Genomic DNA, 6685 nt, shown 5'->3' with positions numbered 1-6685 from the left:
GAGAGAGAGAGAGAGAGAGAGAGAGAGAGAGAGAGAGAGAGAGAGAGAGAGTCTCTGCACCTCTGCACATTGTGTGGACTGATGATTCCCGTATCATTAATGCATTTGATAGCAGCCAAAAAGTTACCCACATTTTATTCCATTGATTGCGTCAACGATGTTTGCTGCCCCAACGGGTAGAGATAAAGTAACCTACTTCAAACAAAATTTCCTAATATGCCATTGCAGTAACCTGTTTTTGACTGCTAACGCAGTAACCTACTAACTTCAAACAAATTTTAGTGTTCCAACATAGCAGCCAAATTAAAACAGATTTTAATATTTCAATGGACAAATCTACGTCAAACAGATGTTATTATGCCAATATTGTAACCAATTACGAACAAATTTTTATGTTGAGACCATACCCAGTCAACGTTCTGCCTCTCTATCGCGACACTGTGTCCCGCTATCTCCCCTATTAATTTGCTCCGTTTGGCCCTGACCGACAGTGTTGGGACAGCCGTCATTTAGTGCACCTTTATTGTGGCGCAAGAGACAAGGTACGGTGGAGGGGAGGGGAGGGGAGAGAGAGAGAGAGAGAGAGAGAGAGAGAGAGAGAGAGAGAGAGAGAGAGAGAGAGAGAAAGAGGTGGGTTGACTATCAACCTGAGCAGTAAAACCGTTCAAGCCTGGTTCGCAAAAATTTGTGAGGCAGCGTGGTGGAATCAGGCTCTCGTCAATTTTTGGGCGTGTAGAGTTATTGGTATCATCTTAAACCTTGTTCACTTGTATTTATTTGGAATAAAAAAAAATATCCATTTATCTTGAATACAAGTCGAGATATTTGCAAATGAAGGAGGTAGATGTCACCTGTTTTCAGAGGTAAAATTAATGAGAAAATAGCCGCCAAAGATTAGTTATTTCCTTAGCTTAAGAGTCCGTGGTAACTGAACATTTATATTTTTTGTGCCTTTAATCAACGTTTTTCAGAAAAATCCACACAGAAATGAGTTCTTGAATGGGCAAGAAAGGCGTTGAGCCAAAAAACAAAAAATTAATAATAATTCACAATCCTGCGGAGAAATGCAAGTTTCTTCATTTTGATTATTTTGACGAGAACCTGATTCCACCACGCTGCCTCACATTTATTGTGACTTTCTGGATTCGTACATGGATCGCGGAACCTTTACAACACGTTCTTATACCGTGTTCGACATAATGCTCGAAATAAAATCGTTCTCACTGGCCCAATTTAATTATCGTCATCCATCAGTTTACAAGAAAACAGGAGAACTCAACAGAGTGACCTCGGAATTTCATCGATTGAGATTGGGTTCAAGATAGATAACTTCGAAACTGTTAACAGAATAAGGTCCCTTTGTTCAGTTTCTTTTTTTTATTGTAGAGAACACGTTTTTGTTTTTGCTTTCTATCGTTTAATGTTATTAGGCTTTTCCATCCTGCCTTGATTAATTTCTTGTTTTTACGACCAGTTCGTGCCCTTTCCAACCCACACAGGAACAATTATAAGAGCAAACAAATGTAACGTGTGAGTCAGAATGCTCGAGTTTGAACAAGAACAGAATCGTTTATTCAAGAAGTCATCTATTTTTATCTGTTTTGTCAGTCTGCCTTTTTTATTCTCTGTGTCATTCCTTCCCTCCTCAGTAGGCCTACTTGCTGACATGTCGCTACCCTTGAATGACAGAGTTCTATCGATTCAGTACATAGGTTTGAGGAATTTGACATACATTTTTGAGTTTCACACCATGTCAAGCATTTGTAAACGCAATTCTTTGAACATCTTGAAAACGACTCCGAATATTCTTAGGATTTTGATAGATAAGGCAGATAGGTTCTAGAGCATTTGTTTTCTGCTCTTATGGTCTTAGTGACTCAAAAAGGCCAAAACCGTTAGATAGAACATTGTAAATCTAGGGTGGCTATTTTGTAAGCTGTATTTCATTATAACGTCCTGCCTCCTTGGTCATGATATTATTTCATAAAAAGTATTTTCTCTTGCCTTTTTTGACTATTGCTCTGCACTGTCTGTTCATCGCACCGGGGTGCACCGCTCGTACTTAAACTTCGCAGTTTATTCGCGCACTAAACGAGTGCAGAGCACACATTTTGATGTCGTAATTACCCGAATTTTCAGGCTAGTGTGTCAAAGGATGATAATCACAATTGAAGAGAAGTTGTTCTCTATTAGTGTTTAAACACAATTAAACTAGATTTTGTCAATTATGTTCCAATGTTAAATAGTTGTAATTTTTGTAATGTATTATCTACATATTTGTTCTTGAGAGGCATTCAGTATATTCACGCCTCAAAAGGTAATATGGGGAAATAAAATTCTTATAATGGTTCGTACATGCACTTTACAAAATTATAACATTTTTTTCTGTTTTTTTTTTTTTTTTTTTTTTTGGGGGGGGGGGGGGGGGATAAGACTTCCTTTGACAATGACTCCATAACATCAAAAAAAATGTTCAAGAATAAAGTGAAGGAATTCGAATTTTTTTGTACACAACGCATTTCTTTTAAGTAGGTCTAATTCCCTCTCCTTTTCTTTCTTCAAATTTTATACAAATACGGTATTATATATTATGGCCGTTCTGCTTACCAACGATCATCATTCGGAATAATATAACCCCGACAGGACGCAGTATCCATCTTTTAAAAAAAGCAAAGGCCATAAAAGAAGTTGACATTTAAAGAAGAACTTGATTTGAAGATTCACTGAACCCACACACTTTGATAGGTATTATGTTCATGCTGATGTTAAATCACTGTACATTTTGGTCATAATTGTGGATAAGTTGGCACGAAGCTTGGGGAATTGACTGATTCTCACTGTACTCTGACATTCATTGTCTCAACTCTGCACTTTACTCTCTGCTATGTGTTTGAGGAGCCTAGGACAATCATTGACATTAAAGCATAAAAAGCTAAGAGTTTCCTGACTGACAAAACGAGAGCAGAGTGAAGCCAACACTTTGGAGAAATCTTGTTTGGCGCTGGTAAGTCTAGGGGTAGGCTGTTTGTCCCTGAAAGCAAAGTACAAAAACATTTTGGTTTGATTCCGGGCCGGTGCAAATATAGTCAGTACACTTAGTTACTATATCCACAGCTAACTCACAGACAAAAACAGTTGGCCATCTTTATTTGTCGTAGAGTGGTACTAGGCTAAACAGGCGTGTGAAGAAAAAAAAGAGAAAAAAGCGACACAGACAGAACTTTCTGTTCCTCAGCTCATCGGGTTCAAGAAGGTAGAGGCTTATTATGCCCTTAGCACACTGTAGCAAGCACTCCACACAATAAGTCTGTTTGGGTGCTTTTTCCGTCAGAGAAAAAAACACTAGTTTAAGTTGGTTTATTCCAACCTGGAATCATGAAAGGCAAGAAAACTGTACCCCTTGACCTGTGCACAACTGCATTTTGGCAATGTTGAAAGGTGAATCTTTGAAAGTACTTTCAGAAGGTGTACAAATAAAAAACAACTCTCACAATTTGGACTTAAGTGGAATGCTCGCAAGAGTGACGTTATCATTTTTCAGGACCATGAAAGGAAGTCAACAAATATTATTATCTCCTTTGCTGAAGCCAGTCTTTTCCTGTTAGTATGGCTAGTTTTAGGGAACTTGCAATACAATTAAGTCATATAAGTGCCAAAAGTTAAACATACTACAAGAGAGTAACAACTACAAAAAGAAGGAGAGATAATGACGATAGATGTTGTTTAGGAATGAAGGAGCAAACCGCACCAGAGCACCTGCCAGCCACACTCGCCGTTAGTACGAATTCAGACTCGTGCATTGATAATGTTTAAACACTTTATTTTTGTCCTTGTCGGTAATGTGAAGTGGAAGACCGTTGACAGAGGCGGAATTAAGTAAGTTGTCATCGAAAATTGTGCATTATTATAAGTTATTCCGCTCATCTATTTGAGAAAAAAACAATTATACAATCTCGAAAACGTTCTTGACACAAAACTTCTTGGGCCCCCGTTCGATGAACGGATTGAGACGGAAGCGTGTTGATTGTTCCCAGTAGCAAGAAAAAGAATTTGACAAAGGAGTCCAGAAAATGCGATGATGGGCATCAAACGAAAGGATCACAGTCGAATTTAGCACCAAGTTAAAAAAAGAAAACATGAGGCTAGATCTATACGGGTCGAACACTTAAAATAGTGCTCAGTATTGCGCAACAGAGCGCGATAGTATTGAACACAAGTACGACTTGAAATAAACAAACCTGGCGGATTTTCTAAAATTACAGAGACAGAAACGTCGGCCTACAAAAGCGATCGGCGAAATAAAGAAATTGAGCTTTTTGCAGCAAAACTGTCTCAAAACTGAAAAAATGAAGGGCGTCATGATCTGGAGAATATTTAAAGAATCTTTTGGTGAAAACCGCATGTCGATCGATGCAGCCATGAAAAACCTTTTGAATAGCAAAATTTGGCCACCACAAATAGATAATAGATTCTGCTCATCTATTTGAGAAAAAAACAATTATAGGCCTACAATCTCGAAAACGTTCTTGACACAAAACCTCTGGTACAAAGTTGTGCATTCGGTCCTAATTTTAAGTACATGTAGCGAGTTTTTTTAAAAAACAAAGAGTAAAAACAAAACGTGCTGTTGAAAGAATCCCTGTTTAAGAACAGGAACAACAACAACAACAACAACGACAAAAAGAAAACGGGAGGCTCAAATTAAGTCCCACAGCAACCAGTCACTACTGGCAAAAATCAGGACCGGTTATGTCTCTGGGCTGTGGGCCTACAAAAATAGAATAGACTAAACATCGGATCCAATCTGTCTATTGAGCAGCGAGGAGCCTCAAGATTTGGAGCACTGGCTGCAAAGATGCCCCGCCACGGAGGGCCGGCGGGGGCATCTCTTTGGGGAGGAATTAGTGAGGTTGGACTGCCTTACCTGCTACCGAAGAGAGGCGGTGGCCCTGGCGAAGAGCACGTTGAAACTCGTGATTACAACTTGGCAATTTCACTCGTAGGATAAATCATGATCTACCACCACAACTCATGTAATAAATTATTTGTAATATAAAACGATGTCCCCAACTGCGTACTCTTTAGAAGATTCGAAAAAAAGAAAAAGAAAACCTCCAGAGGACAAAAAAAAAGGAAGAAAGAGACGTATTTATAAAATGTGTAACAAATATGTCCGCAATTTAATCACTACAAAGCTGTCAAACAATAATTGTTTGTCTTTTCATTTTTAACTGGGAGGCGCCTCGTTAGGTTAGTTGGTGGTGCGCTAATTTGAACTAGAGAAGTGCAGTTGTGAGAGCTGTAAAACGTTTACCAAACAATAACTGAATATTTTTACTAACACAAGCCATTGCATCGATGGACGACACTCTTGTATGAACGCTGAGTCTTAAACAATAGGTAATGCGATGCTTGGCTCATTCTGTAGCTTTGAAATATTTACAAAGAGTCTGGCACTTTGAGAGCTTGGGGTGAACAATGATAAAACATGACACGATACACCTGACGGCACAATTTGGGAGGGGGATCTTACAACTTGAAACGTGGCGTTGGTAATCTAGTGGTTAGGCTGTTGGGCTTGCAACCGTGGGTTCGAACCCCATCTGCGATCCGACGTTTTCACAAACTTTTCCCACTTTGCCCAGGTGGGAATGGCCCTGGACTCGATGTTATCGTTTCTCCCCTGATTTCATCGCGAAATACATTTTTGCTCTTCCATCTCCACGCGTTGACGTTTCTTTGAAGCTCAGATCAACGGGTCTCAAATATAGTTTTTCCTATGGAAAGATGGAACATATTATTATTCGAGTACTTTTTCGAATATCAAATTATTAGACATGCACTTACAGTTCAGCCCAATTTCACCATTCCTCTCTGCTTTGTAGATTTGGGACTCACACACTAATATCAGCAGCTGTCTGTGTGATGCAGCATTATGAATGAAATGTTGTTTATTATTCAGAATTAAAGAGTCTGCCGTAAACGGCCTTTGCTTGATTTATAACTTTAGAGATCCATGAAACTTGCAGAACACTGTAGGCAACAGTGGAGTAAGCCGCGCGTCGGTATTTCGTTGTCTTTAAATTTAATTTCTGTACAACAATTTTGCTCCTCGCAATTTTTTAACCTTCTTATTGGCGGCAAGATAGGAAGGGAAAACATGATTCAAAATGTAATCCCTAGACGGTTGTTTCTTTCTTTTAGATGTGTGTTTATTTCTATTTCCTCGTTTCACAAAGGACCAATGTATTTGGGTTAGGGCTATTGAAGCTCTTGGGGAAGTGGCAATGGGTTGTAAGTAGGCTACTCGTCTTTCAGGCAAAACAGGAAAACATCAATAGACTTGTCACCTTCAATCTGTGGTCCTTGTGCCATCGATGTGAAGTGGAAAACACCTTCTATCTCACCCGCACCAAGAGTTAGTACCTAAGAAAGGCTTTCGACAATTTGGAAGTGTCACAGTCAGATTAGTGCATTGTTGCTAAAGTAATTGTGGTGATGAAATAGTACATGACTGATGGACAGGAAATCTCAAGCCTTTACTGCAGTAGAGGGGTACACAGCCAGCACTGTTTCCACCATGCTGAAAATTACAAGCGTTTTAGCTGCCCACGAACACAGTTCAAATGATAAATCATCCTAGTCAAAAAGTCAAAGACACAAAATTTAATTTGAAATACCTTCC

This window comes from Aplysia californica, unplaced genomic scaffold (genome assembly GCF_000002075.1).
Source record: "Aplysia californica isolate F4 #8 unplaced genomic scaffold, AplCal3.0 scaffold00275, whole genome shotgun sequence".
Lineage (NCBI taxonomy): Eukaryota > Metazoa > Mollusca > Gastropoda > Aplysiida > Aplysiidae > Aplysia > Aplysia californica.
This window is presented reverse-complemented; position numbering follows the sequence as displayed.